Below are 13686 nucleotides of genomic sequence, written 5' to 3' on the forward strand. Positions count from 1 at the left end.
ATAGGCCTATTATTTACATGTTTGTTGGTGACACTTTGATATCTCAACAATTTTTTAGCTGTTTAATTCTATCAAAGTGTGCAGTGTGTCCATTAGGTTTATGGATTTTTGGGGGAATCAGCATGAATTATATTGAGCAATAAAAGCCCCACTCGTCGTCTTCTTAAATTAAACACATTTTTGAAAGTATGGAGCACAATACCACAGAGAAGTTTATTTAAACTTGTATTCCTGTCACGATCGTCGTACGAACTGGAAATATACTCAGACCAACGTGCAGCGTGATTTGGGTTCCACATGTTTAATATAGGAAACTCACAAAAACAATAAACAGCAAACGAAGCGTGAGTCATGGAGTGCGCACAGGCAACTACACACAAACAAGATCCCACAAAACACAGTGGTGAAATGGCTGCCTAAATATGATCCCCAATCAGAGACAATGATAAACAGCTGCCTCTGATTGGGAACCATACAAGGCCAACATAGAAATCAACACACTAGATCACCCACCCTAGTCACACCCCGACCTAACCAAAATAGAGAATAAAAGGCTCTCTATGGTCAGGGCGTGACAATTCCATGGTCTGGGATCTGCACGATGTAGCTGTTGCACGAGCTCATTATTCACTGGCTGTCCACTGGTCGCAAAAACAATGATTGATAGGCAGCTTAAATTATTCAATTAAACCATTATTGGGTTAAAATAGATGATGAACAGCCATCCATAACAACCACAATCCGTAAGGTGCAAATATCTAAATGAGAGAGCAGCAGTGTGATTCACATCAATGCACTATGTAAATATCAATAATAAGTGATATCCATATTCCCTGTAGGCTACACCACTGCTGTCGTCCTTACCTCCAAGCGTTTATTCAAGTTGGATAATCTTTGAATGACAACAGCAGTCGCACCCTTGGAAGACAAATTTTGGACGGTAGTCTACAAAAGCCTATTTCTGCAATCCATCAAATGCATTTGGTGTGTCATCATAGTGGTCTCTGACTTGTCGTCAGACTCGTTCAGGCGTAACTAACTTAAACTTGCGCCTTTTTTCAATGCTGACTTGAATGTTATTGAGAAAACAGAAAGGTGTCAAATAATTGTTTTCGCAAACATTCTTTCTGAATTCATAAGCAATCCAAGAAGTAATTTTTTTAAAGTATTTTTGTCGTTTTTTTTAAAGAATTTGTAATCGGATTTAAATATTTTAGCTGGTAACGTAAAGGATTACAGTTGCAGTTTTTTTATGGATTACATGTAATCTGTTACTCCCCAGCCCTGGTATCTATGCTCACACTGCCAATCAAATATGCTCATGTCCAGATAGAAAGTAAAGGCGATGCCCTGACTGAAGCGAGGAGTTTGGATCAGGATGGAGATGTTTACTGTCCTTGGGGTGCTTCTGGGGAAGAGACAGAAGGAGAATAGAGAGATGGAGGAAGAGAGAGATGGAGAGGGAGGGAGAGGACAAAAGAGACATCTGGGAAGAGAGAGGTGGAGAATGTATTTAATTAACCCTTATAAACCCGGATCCAGTTTTCATTGCATAAAACAAATCTGGAGTGATAGGACTGCTCAAGGAGACTCCAAATAATATATTTCTGAAGAAATGTGTGGTTTGCATCACTTAACACCCTATGTTACATATACGTAACAAACTTTCAAGTGACTATACTTCACCAAAAATCTATATTTCATTCAAAAATTTACTCAGGAGTCTCTGGACATCTTATGAGCATTTGTGAATGCATTGAATTTCAGAAACTCCATTTTTTTACATTACAAATGTTGGCCACCAGATGGTGCCAAAAGTGTTTATTGGGATCTCTTCTAGCAAATAGTGGTCATTTTATGTATTGATCGTGTAGACACTTTACCAGGTGTTTAAGGACAATGTTACATATATGCAACATTGGGCTTTAAAGAGTTAAAATCCATGTGGGGCTCTCTCTCTCTCTTTCTCTCAAACAAGGCTGTGTTTGGTCACTCAGTATTCAGTCTGGAGTTCCGTGCATCCAAATAAAAGACGGACACAAGCCAGGAGTCTTCTCTTGCTTCTTCGAGATGTCCCTGTCCCAGGCTGTAGTCCCCACTTGCTTTAAGGAGATCACCATCATCCTAGTTTCCAACAAAACCAAGTTGACATGCCCAAATGACTATTGCCCCGTCACCCTGGTATTCATGAAGTGCCACCCACGACTGCGTGACTTTACACGACACCGACTTCATCAAGTTTGTTGAAGACAAAACGGTTGTAGGCCTGATAACCAACGATGACGAATCAGCTTATAGGGATGAGGTGAACTGGTATTGTGGTGCCAGGACAACAACCTTTCCCTCAATGTCAACAATATACACGAGTTGATTATTGACTTCAGGATACAGAGGAGGGAACATGCCTCGATCCACATCAATGGGACAGCAGTAGAGAGAGTCAGCAGTTTTAAGTTCCTCGGTATCCACATCACCTAGGACTTGGACATGGACCAACAACACCACCACTCTTGTCAACAGGGTCCAACAGCGCCTCTACTTTCTAAGGCGGCTGAAGAAATGCAGCATATCACCCCGGGTCCTCTCCAAATAATACAGCTTCACCACTGAGAGAGAGTCCTGACCGGTTGCATCATGTCCCGGTAAGGGATTCCCCCTGCCCACAACGGCAAGCCCCTCTAGCGGGGGATGAAGACGGCCCAGTACATCATTGGGACCATGCTTCCACCCATCCAGGACATCTACTCGAAACAGTGCCTGAGGAATTCCTGCGGCATCATCAGGAACCTCACACACCCCAGCCATGAGCTGTTCACTCCCTAACCAGACAGTATCAGAGCATGACGTCTGATACCAACAGGCTCAGAGACAGTTTCTATCTACAAGCCATTCGACAGCTGACCACTTGAACTGGACTGACCACGTTCACTGACTCTCCGCACTTAATCACACACACACCCACACAGACATACACTCATTCACACACACACACACACATACACACCCATATATATACATTCATGCTTCACACACATCACAACTGCTGTTGCCAGACTCTTATTTGTTACTGCTAAATACTGCACAATTTAAACTTGCTCCCAATCGTCCCTTTCCCAAAATACATGTGCATTTGTACTATAAATAGTGCCGACCTGTATTATACTGATGTTAACATGTTAATTCTGTTCTACTGAGCCATTTACTTTATTTGTACTCTTATTTTTTCTTATTTCTTATTATTGTTGCATTGTCGAGAAAAAACCTGCAACGGTGTACGGTGGACGGTGTATACCATTTTTAGGCGTTGGATCAGCTTTAATATTGCAGATAGATGGTAGCTTTCATCAATGCAATTGTCTGCATCATTTCCAAACCCCCATATATATTTTTTGTAAATATATACATATTTATATACAGTATGTATATACAGTACCAGTCAAGATTGGACCTACTCATTCCAGGTTCTTTATTTTTACTATTTTCTACATTGTAGAATAATAGTGAAGACATCAACACTATGAAATAACTCATATGGAATCATGTAGCAACCAAAAAGTGTTAAACAATATCTAATTTGTATTATATTTGAGATTCTTCAAAGCAGCCACCCTTTGCCTACTCTTGGCATTCTCTCAACCAGGTTCATGAGGAGGTCACCTGGAATGCATTTCAAATAACAGGTGTGCCTTGTTAAAAGTTCATTTGTAGAATTTCTTTCCTTCTTAATGCATTTGAGCTAATCAGTTGTGTTGTGACAATGTAGGGGTGGTATACAGAAGATAGCCCTATTTGGTAAAAGACCAAGTCCATATTATGGCAAGAACAGCTAAAAAAAGCAAAGAGAAACAACAGTCCATCATTACTTTAAGACATGAAGGTCAGTCAATGTGGAAAATGTCAAGAACTTTAAAAGTTTATTCAAGTGCAGTTGCAAAAACCATCAAGCGATATGATGAAACTGGCTCTTATGAGGACCGCCACAGGAAGTTCATTAGAGTTACCAGCATCAGAAATTGCAGCCCAAATAAATGCTTCACAGAGTTCAAGTAACCAACACATCTCAACATCAACTGTTCAAAGGAGACTGAGTGAATCAGCAATTCATGGTCGAATTTCTGCAAAGAAACCACTACTAAAGGACACCAATGAGAAGAAGAGACTTGCTTGGGCCAAGAAACACGAGCAATGGACATTAGACTGGTGGAAATCTGTCCTTTCGTCTGATGGGTCAGATTTTTGGTTCCAACCGCCGTGTCTTTGTGAGACACAATGTAGGTGAACGAATGATTCCTGCATGTGTGGTTCCCACCATGAAGCATGGAAGAGGAGGTGTGATGGTGTGGGGCTGCTTTGCTGGTGACACTGTCACTGATTTATTTATAATTCAAGGCACACTTAACCAGCATGGCAACCACAGCATTCTTCAACAGTACGCCATCCCTTCTGGTTTGCGCTTAGTGTTACTATCATTTGTTTTTCAACAGGACAATGACCCAACACACCTCCAGGCTGTGTAAGAGCTATTTGACCAAGAAGGAGAGTGATGTAGTGCTGTATCAGATGACCTGGCCTCCACAATTACCCGACCTCAAACCAATTTGGATGGTTTGGGAGGAGTTGGACCGCAGAGTGAAGCAGCCAAAAAGTGCTCAGCATATGTGAACTCCTTCAAGACTGTTGGAAAGTCATACCAGGTGAAGCTGATTGAGAGAGTGTGCAAAGCTTTCATCAAAGCAAAGGGTGACTACTTTAAAGAATCTCAAATATAAAATATATATTGATTTGTTTAACACTTTTTTGTTTACTACATGATTCCATATGTTATGTCATACTTTTGATGTCTTCACTATTATTCTTTAGAAAATAGTAGAAATAAAGAAAAACCCTTGAATGAGTAGGTGTGTCCAAACGTTTGACTGGTACTGTACTTTATGGGTTTTGTCGAACACAGCAGTCTGTTTTGTGAATCCTCCTAGTCCCTTCTTTTTAACGTCTTAAATCTCCCCCACAGTCACTGCTGGGACAGGTCGAGTGCTCTATCCATATGCAGCAGCTCTCCCAACCCAACCCAAACTCACATCGCAGGTTGGTAATTACCACAAGTCTGATTCAAAATTCTTTATCAATTTGAATCAGGACATTCCGAAGATTACATGTAGCTAGATGATTTAGAATTTTCGGACCCCTTTAGGTATAAAGACAAATGTACAAAAACATATTTGATGAAACATTGGAATTTGGCCTTACTGCTATTTGCCCATAGAAACGGACTGAATAACAGATTCATACATGGTAAAACAGATAATCAAAAGGAAGTTTGTTTTGAAGTGTCTTTAACAGCTATATCCACCATGTGGATCTATTCATATCCTCCAGGGCCCACGCTGTGACTTGGGCATCGCTCCCCGTCTGTGAGCCAAGTGTTTCTGCAGTACAGATGCTGGTGGAGGCCTCTGTCGTGGTGACGTCAGCTAATCAGTGTCTTTGTTAGGAGCAGCAGGGAAGACGTCTGGAGACTACTGCCATGGCTGTCAGCCCACACACACACCTGAGAACAGTACTATAGTCTTCCTTGCAGAGTCCCTGCAGAGTCAAGAGAAAAGCCATTTGTAACCGACCACCTCTTTTCAGTCTTATGTTGCAAAATTTGAAATGCCGTTTTTTACATTGGATAAAAGTACAGACTTAGAGCTACAAAATGTTATATCATACACTGCATTTGAGGAACAATGGGAAAGTAATTATTCTTTGAACGTTATAACCCCACTTTTGAGAAAATGGCACTTGAATGTTTTGGAACATCTACAGGAGAGTTCTTCTTTGTCTACACCCATTCAGCATCGATCACACCCTCTTAAGTCTTAGCCCCACCCATCTCTTTAAGGATTCATATGTGAGGCCATGTTCTAAACAAAGTGAGTAAGGTAGTGTACTTCACATGTTCATGAGCTACATAGATGGCCGTAATCACCCCCAGACACACCTGGCTAGTTTTTCCCCCAAATTTTTTTTTTATAACTAACCATAATCCCAACCCATACAGTTCTAGAAATACAAACGGATTGCCATTGCTACCCACCGTGCATGAAGTGCTGTAGAATGATTCTGCAGGTAGCTAAAGCTAACCACCTACATAGGTTCAATGTTAGCTAGATAGCTAACATTAGACTAAAACTAGCAATGAAAATGGATTTCTGAGCGAGCCAGCCAGATAACGTTAGCTAGCTAATAGTACGCTTTACCTTGCAATGAAAACAACCTTGACATAATTAGAAATGTATAATATCTGAAAATGTAGCTACATATACATGGATGAATGCTTCCCGGCAGACTGAAACCCCTTTTTAGCTATGTAAGACGTCTGCTGTCATTTCCATGTTGTTCGTACAACTTGCTTGGCCCATTGTGTCAAATCACTCTGGTTCACACTGACTATGTGCAATGCCATAAGAATCATCAGATCTCTATCCCTCTCTGTCACAGATGCAACCAAATTCCAGAATTTCCCCCATCTGCTTCTCATATCCTTTTACGGCTGCAAGCCCTAAGTCGGGATCAATATGACAACAGCCAGTCCAAGTGCAGGGCGCCAAATTCAAAAACCATAAATCTCATCATTAAAATTCCTCAAACATACATGTGTCTTATATCATTTTAAAGGTAATCTTGTTGTTAATCCCACCAAACTGTCTGATTTCAAATAGGCTTTTCAGCGAAAGCACTACAAACGATTATGTTAGGTCACCACAAAACTAAAAATAATCATAGCATTTTTCCCAGCTAATGATAGCATCACAAAAACCAGAATAGAGATAAAATGATTCAACCGGAGTATTCCTTCGTGTCTGCGTGAGCCATGGAACGCAAGTGACTTGCATGAAGAAAATGCATGATCAGGAAATGGGTGCTTGATGGACACCTGACTGATTCTGCCCTCATTCTCTCCAACAAGACCATAGAAGTCTCATTGGAATTTCTATTGATTGCTGACATCTAGTGGAACCCCTAGGCAGTGCAACCCCTGTCATACGTCATTTGGACTTCTTTTGGGACTCTGTTGAATACAGACAATCTCAGATTTCTGACTTCCGGTTTTGATTTCAACTCAGGATTTTGCCTGCCAATATGAGTTCTGTTAATCTCAGAGAAAAAATTCAAACAGTTTTAGAAACTTTGGAGTGTTTTCTAAATATTAGGAACTATGACTAAGGAGCAGGCCGTTTGAAATGGGCACCTTTTCATCCAAGCTACTCAATACTGCCCCTGCAGCCATAAGAAGATATTCTGCTTCAAAACACGGTCAACTTCTTCCTTGACAACAACACTGTTGATCATCTTTTCTTCCCCAGGACTGTCATCCCAGCTAGCACAGTGAATCTGGGCCGATTCTGCTACTCTCTGTTTATCATATATGCATAGTCACTTTAACTATACATCATTCATATACATACTACCTTAATTGGGCCGACCAACCAGTGCTCCCGCACATTGGCTAACCGGCCTATCTGCATTGTGTCCCACCCACCACCCGCCAACCCCTCTTTTACGCTACTGCTACTCTCTGTTCATCATATATGCATAGTCACTTTAACCATATCTACATGTACACACTACCTCAATCACTTGGGGCTCGGGCCGATTACTGTGAGGGTTATCTGGCCCAAATGTATTACTTGGTGCTCGGGCCTATTGGGGCAACTCTCTGGCAGATTATTACACTGGCTGCTTTATATAATGAACATTTCCTTATTTATTTGTTTTCCATATATTCCTCATTGTTCATGTGATCAAAAAATTCAATTCACATTTAAATTATATTCTTAAAGAGTCCTGTGTAGTATTTTAGTATTTTTATAAGCATTAAAAACTTTGTGGATGGAACCTCCCTAGTGGCGCAGCGGTCTAAGACACTGCAACACTGCGTTTCTACAGATGCTGGTTTGAGACCCGTGAGACGACACACAATTGGCCCAGTGTCACCTGAGATAGGGGAGGGTTTGGCCGGCCGGGATGTCCTTGTCCCGTCGTGCAGTAGCGACTCCTGTGCTAGGCGCATGCACGCTGACATGATCACCAGATGTATGGTGTTTCCTCCAACAATTTTTTTTTTGTGGATGGGTATAATTTGTACAGTTGAAGTCAGAAGTTTACATACACTTAGGTTGGAGTCATTATTAAAACTCGTTTTTCAACCACTCCACAAATTTCTTGTTAGCAAACTATAGTTTTGAGGACATCTACTTTGTGCATCATTTTTCCAACAATTGTTTACAGACAGATTATTTCACTTATAATTCACAGTGTCACAATTTCAGTGGGTCAGAAGTTTACATACACTAAGTGGACTGTGCCTTTAAACAGCTTGGAAAATTCCAGAAAATTATGTCATGGCTTTAGAAGATTCTGATAGACTAATTGACATCATTTGAGTCAATTGGAGGTGTACCTGTTGATGTATTTCAAGGCCTACCTTAAAACTCAGTGCCTCTTTGCTTGACATCATGGGGAAATCGAAAGAAATCAGCCAAGACCTCAGAAAAAAAATTGTAGACCTCCACAAGTCTGGATCATCCTTGGGAGCAATTTTCAAACGTCTGAATATACCACGTTCATCTGCGCAAACAATAGTACGCAAGTATAAACACCATGGGACCACGCAGTCGTCATACCACTCAGGAAGGAGACGCGTTCTGTCTCCTAGAAATGAACGTACTTTGGTGCGAAAAGTGCAAATCAATCCCAGAACAATGGCAAAGTACCTTGTGAAGATGCTGGAGGAAACAGGCACAAAAGTATCTATATCCGCCATTGGAGAGGCAATCACAATCCCCTGAACTCAATCCTATAGAAAATGTGTGAGTAGAACTGAAAAAGTGTGTGCGAGCAAGGAGGCCTACAAACCTGACTCAGTTGCACCAGCTCTGTCAGGAAGATTGGGCCAAAATTCACCTAACTTATTGTGGGAAGGTTGTGGAAGGCTACTCGAAACGTTTGACCCATGTTCAACAATTTTAAAGGCAATGCTACCAAATACTAATTGAGTGCATGTGAACTCCTGACCCACTGGGAATGCCATTAAAGAAATAAAAGCTGAAATAAATCAATCTCTACTATTATTCTGACATTTCACATTCTTAAAATAAAGTCGTGACCCTAACTGATCTAATACAGGGAATTTTTTGGATTAAATGTCAGGAATTGTGAAAAACTGAGTTTAAATGTATTTGGCTAAGGTGTATGTAAACTTCCGATTTCAACTGTATGTAAAAAATGTATAATAGTAATGTAAAAAATTACTAAATCGGGTAATTTTTAATACATTTATTTAAATTTGCATCGGGCCGGGGGTATTCTGGTAAGATGCCGGCAAAGTCGGCTGAATTCCGGTAGATGGAAACGGCAGTCATTATGGGCAGTCATTCTTTTTGAATCCGGGCCGAGTCCGACACCGGGCCGATTCAATCAGTTCCGGCCCCCCGGAAGAGGGCCTCTTCTGGGCCGATTCCTCATTGCCAGCTGGGATCAGAAGACTCTACAATGTCTGGTTCATTTAAAAAAAACTTAAGTCAGGGATTTCTTCATCGTCAGGGAGAGTTAGAATGGCACGATCGTCCTCCAGAAAGTAGTCCATCACAACTTTTTCCCACTGATGTTTGTCAATAGCGTCTGCTAAATTCAGGGCAGCAATGTTGTTGAGAGCAGTAGCAACACTTTTGCAGCTCTCCATGGCTATTATATCTTTCAAAAAAGCTGCAGTAGCAATGATTATCTACACATACTGAGCAGCTCATGTTATAGACAGACACATGCTACATGGCAGAACAATCCGAATTCATCTCTCGGCATGTTCAGCCCATCCATTATCTCAGCCAATCATGTCTAGCGGGAAGGTTCCTGACCCTTTTCCGTTGCTAAACTAACTAGGCTCGTAATTTTAATAATTGTATTTGTATTTACAGATAGCATACAAGTTTTTTATTAAGGCACATATGTTCCAAATTACATTTCTGCCAAAAAATGAATTTTGATAAAATATGAAAACATTAAGTTCAAATGCCTCTCCTGTGAAATAGTGATGTGCGACCTATACCTAGCTTCCTGAAATAGGTCGTGTTTGTTGCTCTGTTGTTTGCTTGCAAATGAGAGCACCTCAGTTACTGAACGCGAACAATACTATTTTCCAATAGGCTTTGTGGTAAGTACTGCATAACTGTGTGTACCATACTTCCTAGCCTGTTACATGGTAATTATATTCACCACATTACCTTGTAATTAGTGTTACGTGGTAGCTACTTGTTTCATGGTATCTACTTTATAAGCCCTCTTAATGTAACCCTGGACTGGAAGCCCCCTTATTCAACTCACTCAAGACAAATACTGGTTTGTACTTCAAGCACCTTTGCAGGCGCTGCACAATTGTCAATTTGTAAATAAGGGTGGTTTTGTTGCTTTTCTGAAGCATAAGTCATAAAATTAGCAGTGCCATCACATAAATGATAGACCATATCCTAATTAGCAACAACCTTCACAAGGCCCATAGTGAGCCCAGCCATGCAGATACATGCAGGGAGATTCCACGCATGTACAGCACAAAAATAATTTTGATACCTCAGATTGTTGTGGCAATTTGCACATAAAAACTTAATTTGGAGGAAGGATGTTTGACATGCTTTACATTTGTATCACAAACAGTTTATTTTTAAATCATGATGAAAGTGGCCATTTAAGGTCTTTTTAGACCTATACATGCATTTTCACATTTACATTTGACATTTTAGTCATTTAGCAGACACTCATCCAGAGCGACTTACAGTTTGTGAGTTCATCTTAAGATAGCTAGGTAAGACAACCACATATCACAATTGTAGTAAGTACATTTTTACTCATTAAAGTGATTATCAGCAAAGTCAATGCTAGCAGGAAAAGACAAGTGCATGTGGCGCAGTGGTCTAAGGCGCTGTGTCTCAGTGCTAGAGGCATCACTACAGACCCTGGTTTGATTCCAGGCTGTATCTAGGCCGTGATTGGGAGTCCACAGGGCAGCACACAGGGCAGCACACAATTGGTCCAGCGTCATCCAGGTTAGGGTTTGGACGGGGTAGGCCGTCATTGTAAATAAGAATTCATTCTTAACTGACTTGCCTAGTTAAATAAAGATAAAATAAAAAATCTGTGAATTGTACGTGATACAGACAGCATCTTGTTGTTATTATTCCTCCTCATAATGTGCTCTAACATATGGAGTATGTCTGGATTCTGAAATGTAAAAAATCTCATTCATCATATCAAATTTGAATAATAATATTTCAAAAGTACCTTTTTTGATCAAATTCATTTTAAGACATATTGTTTGGAAAAATATACTCTACAAGTCATATCCTCAAAAGAACCAGAGCCCACTCTGAAAATGTGATGTGTTTGAAGAGTATTTTGTTCCAAGCAATATGCCTAAAAATAAGATAAATCAAAAAGGGTACTTTTGAAATATTTATATTAGTATTTTTTATGTTGAATAAATTAATCATAAATGTTTTATTTCAGAATCTACTCCATATTTGAAAGCAAGCTACTAGTATAATACACCAAGATGTTTTCTGTATCACGGTTCAAAGATCATAGAGTTTAACACAGGAGGCATGTATTGGTCTAAAACGGGCCTAAAATAGGCACTTTCATCATGATCTTTTAAAAAAAAATAGTGGTACAAATACAAAAGCATGTTAAACATCCTTCAATTATGTTTTTATGTGAGAATTGCCAGAACAATCTGAGATACCCAAAATATTTTTGGGCTGTCCTGGCTTGGAAACGCCCTGCAATGATCTGTTCTGTGAGGCAGGGACATTAGGCGTGGCTATGAAAGTAGCATGTTAAGGATCACTCTGTACATTAAACAATTACATTCCACGTACATGAGAGTTCAGCCTGATACTGGACTGCTTTGATACTGGCTTTGATCGCTAGCATCAAACTTGACTTAAAATGGCACCCTCACATGGAATTAAAAGAAATACCACAGTCATCAAATAAAAAGTTCAATAAAGTATTTTATATATAGTCTTCAGTGCAATAAAAAGATGTCACCTTTTATGAAAGGACATACAATCATATAACATAATGACAGTAAAGGAATAACATTGAAGGAATAACAGAACTTCAGTAAGGTAAGGATGCCTCTGGAGGTTGTCTCACTGTGTTGATCAGTGTATATTGTGTAAAAATCAGAAATGTGACAGCAATAAAGTGACAAAGCACAAGGGCCCAGTCAACAGTAAAACACTCCCAGCTAAGAGGATGAGAATAGAACCCTGACTCACAGCCTTTATAAAACAGAGTAACTACGGTCAACACACACACAAATACATGCGTGCGCGTACACACACTCACAGGCATACACACACACACACACACACACACACACAGACACAGAATCACACACCTGTGTAACTTTTATTGAACTCCCCTTCAGTTGTTTATGATTTCCACAATGTCAAGCTGACAAATGTATTCAAAACACTTTGTTGGTTATTCTATTCTGTTCTAAACATACAACAAATTAGTGGTATTTCATTTTAAAGAAAATATTGGTTGATCTTCTTAAGATATCATATTTGAGACATCATTTAGAGCAGGGGTTCCCATATTCTTTCACTCAGTCCCCACTTCCATATTTCCATGTGCACAAGTCCATATATGGTAGAATTATCCATTATTAGAAGATCTCTGAACATGAGAATGTTATTTAAGTAACTAGATTCTTGTTTCATTGTTGCTGATCGATAGTTAATTACAATGGCCTTTACAAGATAGGTTAATGGTTAAGACTTGTTATAGGAGAGTAGCAGGCCAATGCTTACAGGAATACAGATGTCTAGGAAAAACCCAATTCTAGCAGCCATTTGGTACTATCAGTCCAATTACAATGGGAACAACTTGTACTATTAGTCAGTATCTTCTTAATGAATAGAGGACGTGGAGTGTTGTATCTCTGACTCACTAGATAACACTGATGACTTTCTGAATGCTTCTGGAATGAATGTTCTCAGATCACACAAAACTTGACATATGAACATTAGGGTAACGTTATTCTTGAGCTAAAAAACCTACACAAGAAACGTTCTGGGAACCAAAAACTGATAGCAGAGTGACTGACTTTGTGAACGTGGCCATCTTGGTGATCACTATTTTAGGGTATAATCGCTACAGGAGGCCTTGTTCGGAAAGCAGAGTTGAATAGAACATGGCAACTGCTATCTTTATGATACCAATATCCTATTATATCCCTCTTCTTCCAAATGCTGTATACAGTATGTCACTACAGACACTCACTGACTATAGAGCATCAAATTCACTTTTCATCTGAGTCCTGGTCAAAAGTAGTGCACTTTATAGGAAATAGGGTAACATTTGGGACTGACGATTGAACTGTTCTATTTATAATCCCAATTCATTGGTTAACATACCAGTGATTGTTCCAGACATCTGATGAGAGTATTCAATCTATTTTAACCATCGAATGTATTTTCTCTCACCTTCAAATCCTGTTTCTGTAAAGCTTCATGACACGGGTGTAAATCCAGCATAATGGGATGTGTTACCTCCTGTTCTTAACGTTTGTCACTGCTAGAATATGCTGGTGCTTAACAAGATGAAAAATACATAAGGACGTGGTGAGATGAGGAGGGA

The sequence above is a fragment of the Salvelinus alpinus genome, chromosome 27, assembly GCF_045679555.1.
Source record: "Salvelinus alpinus chromosome 27, SLU_Salpinus.1, whole genome shotgun sequence".
Taxonomy (NCBI): domain Eukaryota; kingdom Metazoa; phylum Chordata; class Actinopteri; order Salmoniformes; family Salmonidae; genus Salvelinus; species Salvelinus alpinus.